Below are 16,833 nucleotides of genomic sequence, written 5' to 3'. Positions count from 1 at the left end.
CGCAGAGTCCACAGCAGATTGTATCTTGAAGGAGTGTGCTTCACCCCAAATCTCACACTGCTCTTTTCCTTGGGTGAATCTTGATCGTACTCTAGAAATATAGCACACATGGCTCATTTGCTGCCCAATCCAGAGAAATGCCAACATATATTGTTTGGACAGAACCTATAAAATTCTTTCATTCTGAGTGTCTGATTCCAGAAAACAAACACCTCCCTCTCCCCCCCATAAGAATTTATGTACAGTCTGAGATTACAAGTGAGACAAACTAAATCTATGAGGGCTTAACAAAACCGTCGAGGTCAATTACCAGTTAATGTCCACTTCCAAATTTACTTCAATTACAAACAACTAGACTAAAACCAGTAAAGAGAAATTTCAAAGTAATTTGATTTTAACCAGCAAGCTTTCAAACAATAATACATAAGTAGACTCCTAGTAAAAAAAAAAGTTATTAAAACCAACATAGCAGGGTGTAGAGCTCTATTTTCCCTGCAAAACTATCCTTTTTTTCAGGTTCAAGGCTCCCTACCTGACCTATAAGCCTTTATTTGGTGAAAAACACATTTTGTTCATCTGGTCCTTGAAGAAAACAGGTAAGAGAGCAGAGCCAGGTTGTTTGTCTCAACCAGGAAAACCCAGAAAAGTTCCTATGGTCTGTAGCAATACGAGAAGGACCAGCAGGATAGGAGTTATGGTCAACAGAACACCTCAGATTAAACCAAGCCGTAGAGCTAGAAGAAGCAGAGAGACTCTCAGGCACACATTAGGTGTTGCCTGTGTTTGAAAGCATCTCTAATTTTTCCAGCTATACTTACCAGTTTAATACATTGCATTATCTCTGCCCCTTAGATCATGTCAACTTTGACAACATACCAAACAAAAACAAATCATGAACCAAACAAATCCTGTTAAAAAACACCAGATAATAGCTATAGCATGCTCCTAAACTTAAAGCTCATTAAACTAATTTTCTTCCTTGACAGTGTATACTCTTCAGTGGGTCACAAATTCACAGAAATATGAAGTCGTGTCATTACTGTTTTCCTGATTTCACCATAGTGACCAATATGAACAAAGAGCTTTTCTTATCAGTTCATTAGCTTCTCCTTCTCTATACCAGGACAGCATGAAAGACTAGCATAAATATTTGTAATTCATCACCTTTATCTCTAAACAAAGATGTACATAGCACTGGCTCCTAACATCTGTGGAAACACTAGCACAGCACCAGCTCCAAAAACACTTCTTTTGACCTAGACTAATAGAAGGGAACATGCCCTACCAGCCTGTATGGGGCACAACTCCACTCACAGTACTGCACAGGGATAGTGTCCATCTGTTGGTTTCTCCTGTGTCTACAGGCCTTTGCAGACAATTGCCTTCATGCAAACAATTTTTAAAGGCAACAGAATGAGCCTCAGAACAGAGAACAACAGGAATACATTAATTATGCTGACAGCACATTTTAACACCTCATACAGAGGAATCTGCTAATCCTGATGAATATTCACTTTCTCCTGAGTGGGAGTCTGAAATGCAGTGCATAAATTCACACCTCTCAAACAGGACATCTTTCAGAAGTCATCAAAATACAACATCTCCATCTATTTTTCCACTTTGGCACATCCTTTGCGTTCCACTTAATCAAAAATTGCCTGTATGACTCTACGTGTATAGCAAAGAAACACACTGTGTTCTCAAATTCAGGTCTACGTACTATGGTCACTATATACACATAACTGGCACATGAATAAGGTATTTTGAATTCTCCCCTTAACATGTATTATTCATGCCACAAAACACCTGCTTGAGATAACAGAATTAACAGTATTTGACAGCAAGCCACAAGTTCTAGGGAAGATAAAGCAAATAACTAATGGTTTGTAATGGGGAACCAGAATCTAAAGTCGGCTCACCCAGTATAGCTCCAGAAATAGAGATCCCATTGGGGTTCACTGTTACCATGTAGACCCAGGGAAGCCAGGTTTGACAGCATCCGTTCTCATCCACTAGTCAAAAGTAAGCAATTTTCAGGGAAAACTAGCACGATTACAGCATGCAAGAATACCAAAACAGAGAGGTTTTTTTCTTAGTACAAGTCAGAAGTCCAGTCCCAGAAGACTTCTTTTGTCAAACCACCAGCAGCTTCTTACCCAAAAGACACTCACTCTGTCTCCAACAGGCACGGTACAATATGATCCACACAAAACACCGCTAAGAAAGTACACATCACCATTCTCCCTGGATGAAGTTTGAGATAACTTCATGTGTCACACCAGAAAGAGCATACAGCATCAACCTTATAGAGCTGAGTGCACTTTGGAAAGTTACTTGAACTCGTACAAAAAGAGTGTGACCTTGCATCAGAAGGGTTTTCAGTGCTTCTCAAGGCAGAGAGTATCTTTATTTATGTCCTGTACAGACATACAATGAACACAATCAGACTTAGGAGAATAGAAGATTTAGACTAAATTTCCTCCTTTACCTACATGTACTAGAAGCAAGTAGGATATATAAGGTAAAATCTCTTCAGTTCAGGGTCTTCTTAAAAGGACAAAGGAGTAGTAACATGAGGACTCCGTGTTCTGGACAAAAGGACATCACCTCCCAGCAGGGTCCTCTTTTCTCACTTAAAGAATTGAAGCACAAATAAAAGGAGTACCTTTGTGTGAGCTTCTAAGAAGTTACTAAGGCCAAGGAGTTTGGAAATGTAAAAAGAGGTCTGTGATGTTTAAATAACAGAATTGCTTCAATTAAGATTAATCAGAAGGAAATATTCTTCAAGCATCAAATAAATTATGGAAGAGAAGAATTACTGTACTGACCAGTGTAATTGGATTAACTGTACCATTAGATTTTTCTTCCTCACACTCTCCACTCATCCCTTATGGATCAGCCTCTATAACAAACAAGAAAAGGCAACAACTTTCATCCTTCCGTTTCCCCTTTCATCCTCAGATCAGATTCATTACAGTCAAAACTATTTTTCTTCCTAGTATTTGAGCATGCAGTCTCAATCACTATCTTTTTTTTTTTTTAAACTTCTGTTTCATATGCAAGCTTAAATGAAAATGAAAGACAAGAAGAAACTCTAGGAAAAAAAAAAGAAAATAACATACAAAAACAAAACTAACACAAGTACCTCAATGTGATTTCACACTGTCATCCTTGGGTATCATCAGCAACGCTCAGCTTACCAACCTGCCTTGCAGATCTCCTCCATTTGGAGAAACACAGAAACAAGTACATACAAAAGTTGTCGGCCTGTGTTGGCCAGCTGGAGAAAGAATGAAGCAGCCTGCTAGCAATGGTTAGGGGCTAGAACCTTGCTGGCAGTGAGTTCTGCAGGATGTCAGCATGCACAAAAGCATGGCCCTGCTCGCTCAGTTCTCTGGCATCACTCTGATTGCCATGAACACATTACCTCATGGGGAAGGCAGATGAGGGAGCTGACCCAGTAGAAAACTTGGGTTACCTTTCTTGGACTTCCAAGCAAGGATATGCCAAAGGAGAGAGGGAGAGTCAGGCTGCCACCTCTGGCAGTAGAGTAGATCCTGGCTGACAGCAATTGTGGGCTTCTCTGCAGAAGGAAGGATAAAGCATGCTTTCTTCAGCACAGACCCTCCTTTCCTCCTACATGCTTGACTGCTCCTGACCTGTCTCTTCTCCCGTCTCTAATTAGTGGGTGCAGCAAATTCGTTGTCACTTGCTCTGCTCACCAGCAGGCTGGTCAGGACTAAGCAATGGAACAGGTTTAGCCTTTCAGAAACAGAACAGAAAGCCTTGGGGTTCAGCAGCAAAACCCTGAAGTCACTTCTGTGTGCACACAGCATGGCTTAACACTTGGTGACTTCTCATAGCGGGGGAAGTGCTCACAGATGAGCCCAAAGACCACCCCTCCCACAAATCCCAAAAACATGCTGCAAGCAGCCAAGGCACTGCAGCTTGCAGAGAAGGTGGGTGTCAGGTCACGTTCACATGTTTGTTTTCATGTAAACCTTAAAATAATATCATGATGAGATAGATAGCCCAGGCAGAAAATTTCAGCCACCACACAAATTGGTAATGCTATCATCAGTTGCTTAGGACAGAGTTGAGGCGATCCTAATAGGTGCAGTACCATTTCTTACTGCAATCAGAACAGAGAAAGAAAAAAATCCCTTTGTAGCTCTTGCTAGATACCATCCACAGGCAGCAGTCTTTGAACTGGCACAGGTTAACCTCAACTGACGTGCAAGGCTGCTATCAGCAGGTAGCTTTCTACGCTATAGTTTTCCTTTTAATTAACAGGCTTAGATAGCAGAGAAAGCCTGCATGAAAAGCTCCCTTGAAAATGCTCACAGGGCATTCTCCAGCAAAAGCTTACAAGGGTCAAGGGCAGGAAGCAGCACAAGCAGCCAGCAGAACTGGCGTGCTCACCATACAAGTGCTCATCCCATTAACCAGCCATCCTGCCGGGTACAAAGGAAGCCACTCAGCACCTCACCTTATGGAGTAAGGACTGAAATGAAGGTGCAATTCGAAACAGAGATCCAATAATAAACTAAAGGCAGGAGCATCATCTCGGCTGCACATCTGAGTAGTGACTGTTCTAAAAAGGAGGAGGATGGGGGTAAGGAAAAGAGAAAAGCAAGAGATCATCTTCCAGTCACGGTCTGCCCTGTCCTAGGCCTACACAGCAGCAACAGTCACCATAGCACATCCAGGTTCTGAAGACTGAAGGCCCAGAACAAGAATTTCTGCATCTGTTCTTAGCAGATTTATCTGGCTGCTTTCCAAAGCTCTGGTCTGCTCTGAGGGTGATGCATTTAGTTGTTGTTGTTTTGAGAAGTTTGATTAGGTGACTAGAACTGAATGCCAAAAATACCCTCTGCACAGAGTCCTTCCCAAAATAAAACCCGATTACTGTAAGGGCTGTGCCTGGAGAGAATTTACAATCCTCACATTATTTTCAGCCTACTTTTTCATTCACTGGGATGAAGGGGGGAAAAAAAAGAAAAAAAAGAGACCAACCAGACAGTGGTGTTTCTCAGTGGTCCTTACCAGGTACCTGCTCATCAGCTAATTGTTTTTGAAGCATCAGATGCTGACAGAGCACACATCTAGAAATTTGCTTCACACAGGGAGGTTGAGAGAATAACTGCATTTCTGGCTTGGACTTGAATGTAATTCTTTTTAGCAGGAAGCACTGTGTGCAGTAAGATTGCTGTAAAAGCATTTCCTGAGAAGTCAGGGAAATGGCAGCAACATGCCAGCACCACACCTTGCACATTAGAGCTACTGACACACGGTGCTACAGTTGGTACCCCGCAACTTTCAGCAACCTTGACTGCCACATTACTCACCAACAGTTGTATAGTTAATTTAGCAGTGCTTTGGGAAATTAGAGGATACTCATACCTACAACAAAACTCACTGAGAATTGGCGACCACTCTTCCCCAGTATGGATACATGGGACTTACCAGAGTGAGAACTTAACCTGTTCTTTGTTAGAAAAACTTCAGCACCGATACTCCCCTGGAAAGGATCCATTCCTATGATGCCACAGAGAAAAGCCCTCAAGCTAGCCATGTGCCTTTTCCCTACTCACTGAAGTTCCATCCAAGTTTCATTACTTTATAAACAGCAGAAAGAAACCACAACTTTCTCTCACTTGTATTCCTCAAAAAAGAAGAGCAGTCTGACAAATTACAATTGACTGTAAAAAAAAAGAAATATATACGAGAAAGAGCTAGGTCTATCCTGCCAAAGCTGTTCTGCATTCCACTGCTAGGAAGGCAGAAAGATGCCAGCAGTGGGTGGGGAGATGTTGCCAAACCCAACTTCACCAGATCTGGGCCACTCACACTGGGTATCTGCAGATGGGAAAATGATTGCCAGGCAGGTGGCAGTGCTTCTGTGCAGCAGGGCTCTTTTCTCCATCTCCTGGCTGGTGGCAGGAGGAGCTTTCATCCAGCACTCAGGTGGCAGTGATTGGAGCGACAACAAAGGAGAGTCATGGCACAGTTCTACTGCTGATAACCACTATGGGGCTATTATGGCAACTAAGATCAATACACATTTCTGTTTTAAAGTTGAGAAAACCATCATGACTCTGACTGGATGTAACACAGTGCCAGACAGCCCCACAGTCTGGCTGGCTCCTTGCCCAGCTTCTCTCCAGCAAAGAGAGGACTGATGTAACAATCAAGCTTCCTTTTTCTTTTTTGATGCTATAAATTAATTCTGACTGGACAAAGGAAGGTATAGCCATGTTGAAGCTGTATCCCTTCAAGAGTTTGACCACTCTACTTCCTAGAAAGGAAAGCTTTCACTTAACAGCAACAGATCCTGTAATACTGGGAGCGCTACACACAGCAACTGCATGGCTGGAGAGGACCAACACAGAAGCCCTTCACCCCAGCTGTGGTGCTGTGAAATGACAAACACTCTGCAGCCTGTGGGGACAGAGGCACAGTCTGAGTGACGACTCGCTTGGGTCAGGCCAAGTTTATGGCTGATGAAACGCTGAGTTCACATCTCCAAGCTCCAGCATTGTTCTGTTGCTTTGCACCTCGCTCAGTCATTGACAGAGGGCAGAATTATCCCACGAGCTCTTTTAGGCACGGATGCTACAGGACAAACAAACTTCTCAGTTCCTGTTCCAAGCACTCATGAGAGCAAAAAGCAAGCCAAATAAACACACATTATCCACTCTGTGTTTTCAGGAGGAGTCTTTCACAAATATCCAAGTTCGTCTGTTTAAAATGCAGTTTAGTTCCCTCATAAGTGAGGTTGCTACCAACAGCTTTGCATCTCATTAGCACAATGTGTACTCCACCTTTTGATGGCCACTTGCTTGGAATACTAGCTAGACTGGCCAGTAGAAATGCGGGTGAATGAAGAAGAATCCTTCCTCACAGAAGCTGAGGAATACTTAATTTTCTATAGACATTCAGCCTACATTTTGTATCTTGCTGGAGCATATCCATTTATTTATGGCAACCACTTTATGGTAAGGGTGATGGAACACTGAAACAGGTTGCCCAGACAGGTTGTGGAGTCTCCCTCTATGGAGATGGTGAGAAGACTTACCTGGATGCCTACCTGTGCAACCTATTGTAGGCTACCTGCTTTAGTAGGTGTTGGACTCTATGATCTCGAGGTCCCCTCCAATCCCTGAGATTCTGTGATTAGTCATCCTGCCTGGGAACAAGCCCCAAAATGGTAGGTCCTCCTCCACCTGCCTATTAGTGCAGGTGAAGTGGTAGCAGACAGGATATTTGTATATTACAACCATTTAGTGATTGCTGCACAATACATTATATCCTGCTGATGAAGTCCAAGCCCCAAGTAAGGACAAAAGCTACACCACATCCCATCACTTGTTCACTCCTTGCTTCTTGTACTACATAGAATTCAAGATAGTTCCAACAGGGAAAATAGAAATAAATAAAATTTAATAATTGTGTGATTTATTATCCCCAGTGAAAATATAAGTCACTAAAGAGGCAATAGAGTACTATATGCACCTCTCTGCAGATGCTGCTGTTAGTAGTTCAGTGACAGAGTTACACAGATCCAAAGCAAATGCTAAAGCAGCATCTCTGACTGTGTGAGTCATTGCTCCCCATGGCTGTATCGAGTGGTACAAACCCCTTCCGTGCCTCTTTGCCTGATCTCGAGTTTCACTCATTTTTGGCTCACTATCCACTATGTCTCATTCAGACAATGAAAAAAAAAATCTTACAGCAGTCTGTCAATTACACCAAAAACTGACATGTCTTCTTTCTGCTTTGCTGTTTCATAAGCCATAGTACTGACCAGTAATTCCGTGGCCTGAAATATATCCTAATTAATACTGCTAACGCAGCTGGTTATTCTAGGTCACTGTGGTCACAGTCCACCAACTTTTCCACCATTTTATTTAATGAATTAACCTGAAGTTCACATCAGAACATCTGGTGTGAAGCATCTTTGTAAGTGGAACACTAAGCAAGTGATTTACTGATAAGAAATAAGTCCTTGCTATAGTTAGTCATGAAAAATGGAAGTTGCAGTGGTAATGGTACCCAAGAGCTGATAGCAGGCTTAAATTACAGCAAGGAACACTTAAGACAGACATCAGGAAAAGCTTTCTCTTGCACAGGACAGCAACAGACTTGCACTGGCTTCCCAAAGAAGCTGTGGAATTTCCATCATGATGATGATGGTTTTCTATAACAAGTTACACAAACATCTGCTGGAAATGGCAGATACAAATGATCCTGTCCCAATGGAAAGACCTTGCATACTCCAGAAAGCATCTTTCCATCTGCATTTTCAGTATGTTTCTATGTTCTGCTCCACACGCTCCACCTGACTGGCCACAGCAGCCTGCAGGCAGCCCATCGCCTGCTACCTCTACCAGAGCCAACTTCACACATCAACATCTGAGCCTCAGGGCTGCCCAACAACAACAGATTTTATTTTCCCCCCCAGTTTTTTCTTATCAACTGCTAAGAGCTGGAGAGGAACAACTGCACTCCAGCCAATTACGGAGAAGTGGGCGGCTGGAAGTGACACAAGGAGCTGAGGGCCTTTGTGCAGGCAGGCACTATTTTTAAACACTGATGTGCAATGTTTGTTCTGCACAGAGGAAATCCATCCCCCCGTACTGTGCCATGCCCACTCACTTTAAACCAGAAGACTTCAAACATCATCCCTCTCCTCTATCTGCTTTCTGCTGTAGGACTGAATATGTAACTTCTTCACAGGAAGCATGTTAGATCCCAGAGCCTCTGGGGAAAAAAAAAAATGCTTTCTTCCCTTAAGAATTTCCCTCCTGGATGCTTTCTACCAGCAGCAGCATGAGCACTATCTTCAGCGCAGGCTTGCTGCTGGTATTTTTATCAGCACATTAAAAGCATGGCTCACCACAGTGTTTACTCCTCATTCAGCTAACACAAGTGACAGAGCACTCATGTTGATCGCAGTAGCAGGGTATTTTTTAAACAGGAAAAGGCAAAAGAAGGAAAAAAAAATATATTAGTTTCCACCATGGCTCTATACTTCCTGATACAGGAACCAAAAATCAGCCTGAAACCCCATGTGGCAAATTGCTAAACAAAAACCAATCAGGCTGCCCAGAAATCATCTGTCTTGGATGCATTTACATTTATGGAAGTCCCTTTTAACCCCAGAATGAGATAAGAGCCACATCCTCTTTACAAAAATGTAGACTCATACAGAACATGGTGGACCACCGTTCTCTCAACACTGGAGCGTGACAGGGCTACACCACTCAGTGCTCAGAGAAAGTGGGAAAGGGGGAAGTTTAGAAAATGAAGCAGAGGCCAGGACATGGAAAATAAGAGCTCAGCTACTTATCTCCCAGCTTTTCTTCACACGATCAGAGGTATTGTTAAGGGTAATATTTAAGAGCCCTCAGCACCTCAACAACACACGGCATCTGGCCACCTTGTTGAGGACCAGAAGACAACAGAAGAGCTACCTTCTGCAGGGCTCCCTGCAGTCCGAGGGAAGGACAGGGCCCCATGTCCACACCAGGCATGGAACCAGCTGCCCAAGCTCTGCTTCTCTCAGCCTCAGCTGCCCTTCCAAGAGCAAGCTGGCAGCACAAAACTCTCCTTTAGGGCAGATGTGCTACAAGGACCTACTTCAGCCCACACTGCTGCATGCATGCTGCCGGCACTGATGAAGACCAACATGATTCAAAAATAAATAAAAATCCAGTTATCTCTCCTCATACAAACACAACCTTGTCAATACCGCCAGTGCTACTTTTTTCCTGTGGGAAATGCATTACTGATCAATAGAGTATGTGCTACTTTGTGAGAAGATAAGTAATTGGATGAATTACAAACAGAAGGTCCTTTTCTTCAGCTGATATTATCCCCAACCCGTTCCTCTTTCTCTGCATAAATTCTTCCTGGCATCTCAGGAGCAAGCCAGGAAAAGATCTCAGAGCCAGAAGATGATTCATTATTAGATCATTATCTGCAAGTCAGGTCTCCTCAATTCATAAAAATTCAGGGTTAAGACTCTTCTCCTAATTCAAGTCAGATCCTTCAGCCCAAACCAGGCACAGGGACTAGCTAGGAGAGGAGAAAAGACTATCAAATATAACAATATAACACTCTGCTGCTTTAGCACTGTTATCGTAGTAAAGTTTTAGACACAGGCACTGAGGGTCTTAAATTAAATGTCAAATATCATCTGGCACCAGGAATACGAAGCACACTCGCCTGCAGGGAAAAGGAGCCTGACGGCTTTCTCTGCTTGTCAAAACAGCATTTGCCTCGTTCAGCTCTTTGGGCAAATGAATCACCGTTTGCCAAACAAGAAGCTACTAGAATCTATTCACAAAAGCCTACACAAAAGGTGCTGGTGATAGAAGGGAGTGAGGGCACTTCTTTTAAATTCTATTTGGATGTTTAGAAGATTGATTTCTCCACTTGTAGCAGAGGCACAGAAGAAGATACAGAGAAGGTCTTGTTTCTGTTTTTGTTGGGTTTTTCTTCCCTCCTTAAATTGAGTTTGATACAAGGTTGTTAAGTCTTCTCCCCTTTCAGCTGGCTTCTGTTTTCCTCACCCGTTAAACAAAAGAAATAACCTGAGCTTATTTCTCTCTCAGGCAAGCCAGGAACTGTTGCTGCCCTTTTGAATCGACTCCAGAGAGCTTGCCAGCTGAAGTTTATGAAGTCTAGTTAATTGGTGCAGCGTATTGATTTCATGTTTGCATGGGGAAACAGCCTGGCCAGTGAGCCTGGTGCAGCTGGCACAGCCACCTCGCTCCCTGCTCCTGCCTAGGGGAAGGTGTGATGCTCTCCCATTGCTGCTGCTGCATCCAGAGCCCCCAAACAGCTTCCCAAAACACTGCTGCAAAGGCAGATAATTGCTGGTAATCATGCAGGTTGCAGAAAATGCACGGAAGAGAGAAATTACTTTCCAGAAAGCAGAATAATTTAGGCAATAATAACTTGTCCTAAGCACCTGATTTTGTCAACAGGGAGTGTTCTCTGCTCCTACGTGCTCTCCCAGTGCATGGGGGGATACAGTACAAGTTTTTGTAGTGGTGTCTGCAAGCAGGAGGAGGGCATGTGGTGAAAACAGCAGCTCCCAGCTGGCACACCTGAGCACATTTGCCTGCTGAAGCACATGCTGGAAAACATATGGCAATTACAGCTGCCTCCCCAATACATTAAGTTCATTTTAAGCAGAGTTTTGGGGTGTTAACTGGAAATCAGACTTAGATGCTCCAGGATACAGCTGTGGCGTAAGATATGCCTGACTTGGAAAAAAATGAGTGGGAATGACACTTAGGCAGACAGTAAGTACCAGTTGTGCTGTGATGTGCACAGCTCAGGTCACCACAGCACTGCTTGTGCCAGAGGGCTGTGCAGGGCCTCCAGCCCATCATTCACCCAGGTAGTAGGATTTGGTCAAACTTCATACAGCAACCAGCACACAGCACATCGTGGTTTCTCTACCACTGAGCTTCTCCCTTTCATTGTTCACCCTCTTCACAGACTAGGGAAGGGCACAATCTGACCAAATTAATTCTTGAAGTTTCTTACTGAGAATACCTTTCCCCAGGCCCAAGTTCAGTAGCAGCTGAAGAGGAGCATAAGGATATTGGCTACAGGAGCAAATGGAAAGGCAGATAAAAAAAAAAACGTAGTAGAAAATAAAGCAAGCTCTCACCGTGAACATTCTGCTTGCATGCTCAGATGTTGAAGTGCCTTTCCTCACCCCCTCACCGTCTCCCTCCACTCCTTTATCAGAACAGAAAGCATTCAGAAGTTCTTTCCAGAATGAAGATTCGCAAAGTTTTAACAACCACAAGTGAGAACAGAAATTCTAAATATGAACCACCGTAGAACAGACATGATACCTACTCTGTCCCATGGTCACCAGGCAGAATTGCCAGCCCCAGTAACTTTTTAATTAAAGAAAGAAAAGGCAATTTTAGGCACTGGGGGGTAGTGGTATTGGAATCCATCCAAGTTTCTAGCACAGGAAGAGAAGGCTGTGAGATTTATATTAGACGAAATCATAAATCTTCATCCACCCTTCGCAGAGCTCTAATGTTAATGCTAAAAATAACTGTAGCGCCTGCGGGAATTCAGCATTTGTATTAATCAAGTCTTGTGGTGCTAGAGGGGAAAAAGCACTACAGGAACAAAGCACTGAAGGATTTCAGGACCCGAGTGTACAAGCAAGGACATCGCATCCCAGGAACAAGCTGCCATTTGTTTCTGGCTCAGGCAGATGTTCCATAAGGATTACAGCAGGGGAACGAAGGGGAAAAAAAAAGCACATTGAGACAGAGGTCAGGCTAGAGCAGAGCTGCCAGTCTCCCCTCATCACAGCATTAAAGCTTGATTAGCCTGAGATCTTTTATTGAAGCTCACAAACCAGGACAGTGTATCAAGGAGCCGCACATCTCCAGCGCCAACATTCCTCTCCACCTTCGAGGTGTCTAGTGTGGTTTTAGCATTGCTACACAACTCCCATACAACACAGACTTCACACGTGCTATAATAAGGTGTTCAACAGCTAAAAAATGTGCTAACCATCATTATGATTAACAAAAACACAGTTACAATGGAAATGAACTGCTGGGTCACCTTGGCTAATTGTTCTGGTCCCTAACATGTACTGCTCTTTTACCCCATTATTTGTACCAAAACAAGGCACTAAAGTTCTGACATCTCCCTCAAACCAAGACTATTATCGACTCTGATATCTGGGAATCTTTGTAATGTTTGATCCCAGTTTCCTTTCCCTTACCCTCACGAAAAGCTGTAAACACACCGCAACCTCAGCTCTACCAGTATGCTTTATTTCACAAGCATGCTGTAGAGTCAAAGCTACCTATCCTTTATTATGGTTGCTTACAAAGAACAATACCACACACTCCCAAGACCTCAGTGGAAGCTCCACAACCACACAATTTGACACCGCCATTATAGCTTTTTAGTTAGCATAACACTATAATATCATGAAAAGTAGAGCAATAGTAGCAGGATAGCACAATCCTAGGTTGCAGCAAATGAAAACAAGCTCAAATGAAGCAGCTGCAGACACAAAAACAAAAGAAAAAAAAAAACTACTTACCCTTGGAAGGCCTCAGGTAGGGAGAGATCTCCAGCAAAACACCCTTATCTCTACTGCCAGCTCTTAAATGAGGTCTGGAAAGGGGTGGATCCTGGTTCCACCCCTTCTGGTCACTCAGGTGCATTACCTGCACCTGAGCTCCCCTGGGTTGGCGCTGTCTACCTACCAGGTGCTCAATCAGGCTGTGACTTAGCATCTCTGCTATAGTTAGCAAGTTAGAATTTCCTCTAGCTGTAACCATTGGTGGCTCTTACTCCAATGTCAGGAGAAGGACGGAGTACTCAGGATATTGCACCTTTTCTCCTATTTCTGGAAAGACCATCCAGCCATCTTTGTCATATTGACTCTTCCAGACCTTGCTACTCCTCAGAATGATTTCTAGCACATTTTCCGGTATTGCATGAAAAACTGAGCAGAATTTCTTTGACTTCTGTATGATGATCCACTATGACCTTAGCTGTAGCCTGGCAGCTGGTCTTTTCACATGTTTGTTCTAATCCACTGTACAACTGAAGCTGGCCCTTAAGGTAAACTCTATGGTAAAAGTTCATTAAGTACTTGTCTGCTGTTCAGAGCCAAAACTCAAACCCATAATTACCAGTTGCGTGTTCACAGTCAGAAAATTGAGGGGGAAAATGGGACTTACACTAGGCAGTACAAGCCTGGTTTCTGGGTCTTTTTGATGGGCAGGCTTAATTAGAGCTTAATTCAACGTTCAAATTGGCATTAACAATGTACTACAGTTAGATCAAGGAGAATGAAAGGCAAGAGCAAGCAAGTAAATGTTCAAACAAGCAATCACTTCAGTAACTTACTTTTAGGTCTGTGAATTTGAACTTAAGCCTTTCCACCATCTCCAGCGTGACCAGGTTCAGTGCAACAGGTTCTGTTGAGCAGGGAAGGAGAGCGGATGTCACTGTGCAGCACTTCTTTCAACTCTACAAAGCACAACAAAGATTCTCAGCAATGGGAGGCAGCAATTTTTCAGCTTATTCTATCAGTTAAGTTGCAGCAAAGCTACGAATACATTAGCCTGCCCTTGTGGGACTGCTTTTGTTCAGACAAAATGGCTAAGAAAGAACAAAAAAAGCAAGCAAGCGTGAATTAAGGAAAGATGGAAGAAAGGAAGGAAGGAAGGAGGGAAGGAGAGAACGAAGAAAGAAGCTGCCAAGTGAACTGGGAGATTTGCTAGAATGAAAAATAAATGCAATTACACAGGCAATTCATTTTTCTCACGGCTTCCTTGGATAATTGCTAATGAAGCAGGCCTATGAGAGAAACTTGAGGATGCTCGACAGCCACCACCAAAGTCATCAGCTTAGGAGCTTTTGGGGGCATTCAGTTCTTTCATGTTCAGGTGTTAAATTTGCTCTCTAGAATATGGATCGAGTGCCTGATAAATTAGTACTCTGCATTTATATTTTGATTTATTTATAAATGGAAGGCAAGAGAGACTTTAAAAGTACTAATTAAGGAAGCAATCAAGGATGCATGCTTCAGGAGAGAAAAAGTGAAGTGTGAGGTACTTCAAGAATACCTGAAATATTTGCTTCCTTTGCTTCAGCTACTCCCTACAAAAAAATAGTTGCTCTTATTTGAGAGGCAGCAACTCATTGACAAATAAAAGAGTTGAGGCAGAGTCCAAGGGAGGCTTTTTCCAGAAGCATTTTCTGATTTTATCTACATCATTTAGCAGAACAGAATCTGAAAAATGTGCTGACACCTTGCTAGAGGGAGGCTTAGATAACTAAACCCTGATTCAAATGCCTGCATCCAAAATGTAAATCCTCAACCCCCCACCTAATCCTGAAGGCATTTAAGCATCTGCCAGCAAAATACCTTAGATAGCCTCTTTTTTTTTTTCCCCTTTTGGCGCAGAGTGTGTGGAGACCACCTAAGTCTGAAAGAGAAAGCAGTCCAGAAGAGGCACATTGCTCCTCATCCCATCCACCTCATTCCTTTGCCTTTGTTAAAGCAGAGCGGATTAGGGCTCCCCTAACACCACACAGCCAGGTCCTCAGCAGCAACAAACGCCAGCCCAGGGGGGCTGCTTGGTCCTCTCTCTGCGTTTGGTTTCTGGTCTCGACATTATCTTTCTTCGTGTCTCAGAGAGCTACAACATACATAGGAAGAGGAAAAGCGTTACCCTCCTTTTCCACGCTTAAGGCTCACGGTGCTGATGGAGTGCCAATCATCAGACTTCCCAGGTACTGCATCCTCCACTTTGGACAGCACAATTATCTCTTCAGCAATCAGCTTGTGACATAACAAGCATAAACAGCAGACAGGGATAAAATGCAAAAGCAACAATGTTTTCACACAGGTGCCCCAAGTCATCAAACAAGGAAACCCTAAACTCCCAACATATGGTATGCTGGAAGGATTGTTTCCAAATAGATTTTTCCTCTAAGCAGCATCAGTGGCAAGTGTCCCGAGGGACTAGTTATACTCAAGACAGAAGGCAGAGTGACTTAAACGAGCCAAGAAGCATCTCAGCGGTCCATTAACATACCCCTGAAGTGATGGATGGAGGCAGAAAACAAGAACATTTTTCCTCTCAGGAGAGGCTGCAGACACCGATCGTAAAATCAGAGCGATTTATGTCCAGGTTCCATCTGACCTGTCTCCAGCCATGGCTGGGCTCCGCTGCGGCCACTATGTGGTTCTGGTTGCCGATCACTTTGGGTGATCCCTGCTCTACGGCTCTGCTGCTGAATAAGAGAACCATCCATACTGTCTGGCGTTGGTGTCTCCCCACAGAGTATTAACTCACTAACAAGTGGGTACAGCAACGCATGGAGGGCTTCTCTTTGTGGGAGTAGAGGACGAGGGGTTTAGACTTGTACACACACATGGCAGGCAACATGATCTGTCCTAGTACTAAGAAATTCCAGCTACTAAAGCCTTTCCAGTCTGGGCAAAGCCAACAATGTGAAGTATGTGCAACAACCAATCCATCCTATCCCACCTCCCCCTGCCTAGAGCTCCCTCCAAACAGGGGGAAGCCAGCAGTGTGGTGTGGATGTCTCTTGCAGAGCACGATCAAACTCCCAGCAATTCTAATGGAGTAAGAACCCTCACGCAAGGCTCCCCTCATGGGGCTGGGGCTCCCTCACACAGCCAGCAGCTGAGCACAAGGGGAAATTGTTTCAAACTAAAAGAGGGGAGATTTAGACTAGATAGAAGAAGGATTTTTACAGCAAGGGCAGTGAGGCACTGGCACAGGTTGCCCAGAGAGGCGGCGGATGCCCCATCCCTGGAGACACCAGAGGTCAGGACAGACAGGGCTCTGAGCACCTGATCAAGCTCATTGCAGGGGAGTTGGACCAGACGGCCTTTAAAGGTCTCTTTCAATTCAAACGATTCTGTGATTCTATGAAATTAAAGCTGTTAGAGAGCGTTTCTCTTGTCAGCATCAAGGATGCGAGCATCAGCATTCAGCGTGGGTAAATAGCAATCAGTTGCGTTCACTTAGCGCTTCACGACACGGGATCGAATACGACAGGAGCCGGGGCAGGTTCTGCACAGACCGCAGGGAGGAGGACGGGGCCAGGCGGCGACAGAAAGGGCTCGCAGTGACCCCAGCCGCTCTCCGGCCGGGACAGCACGCGTGAGGACGGCATCCCCGGCCGGAGCCGCTGTACGGCGGCCGCTCGCTGCCCGCCTGGGCGGCGCGGGGGCGGCACGGAGCCTCGCCCGCCTCCCTCAGCCTTAAAGCGGCGATGCCG

At 44.2% G+C, this 16,833-nt stretch overlaps 1 long non-coding RNA gene across 1 annotated transcript in view; it reads right to left on the bottom strand.

Annotated features, from left to right (window-relative positions):
* Positions 1–13,920: 13,920 nt before the first annotated feature.
* LOC116216663 overlaps positions 13,921–16,833 on the bottom strand; it is a 14,122-nt gene continuing 11,209 nt past the window's right edge. Inside the window, exon 2 of the long non-coding RNA XR_004159885.1 lies at positions 13,921–14,043. This is a non-coding gene — a long non-coding RNA (uncharacterized LOC116216663). The remainder of the gene's footprint in view (positions 14,044–16,833) is intronic.

The sequence above is a fragment of the Meleagris gallopavo genome, chromosome 5 (assembly GCF_000146605.3).
Source record: "Meleagris gallopavo isolate NT-WF06-2002-E0010 breed Aviagen turkey brand Nicholas breeding stock chromosome 5, Turkey_5.1, whole genome shotgun sequence".
Taxonomy (NCBI): Eukaryota; Metazoa; Chordata; class Aves; order Galliformes; family Phasianidae; genus Meleagris; species Meleagris gallopavo.
Note: the sequence above shows the minus strand (reverse complement) of the source record. Positions and strands in the feature narration are given on the sequence as shown.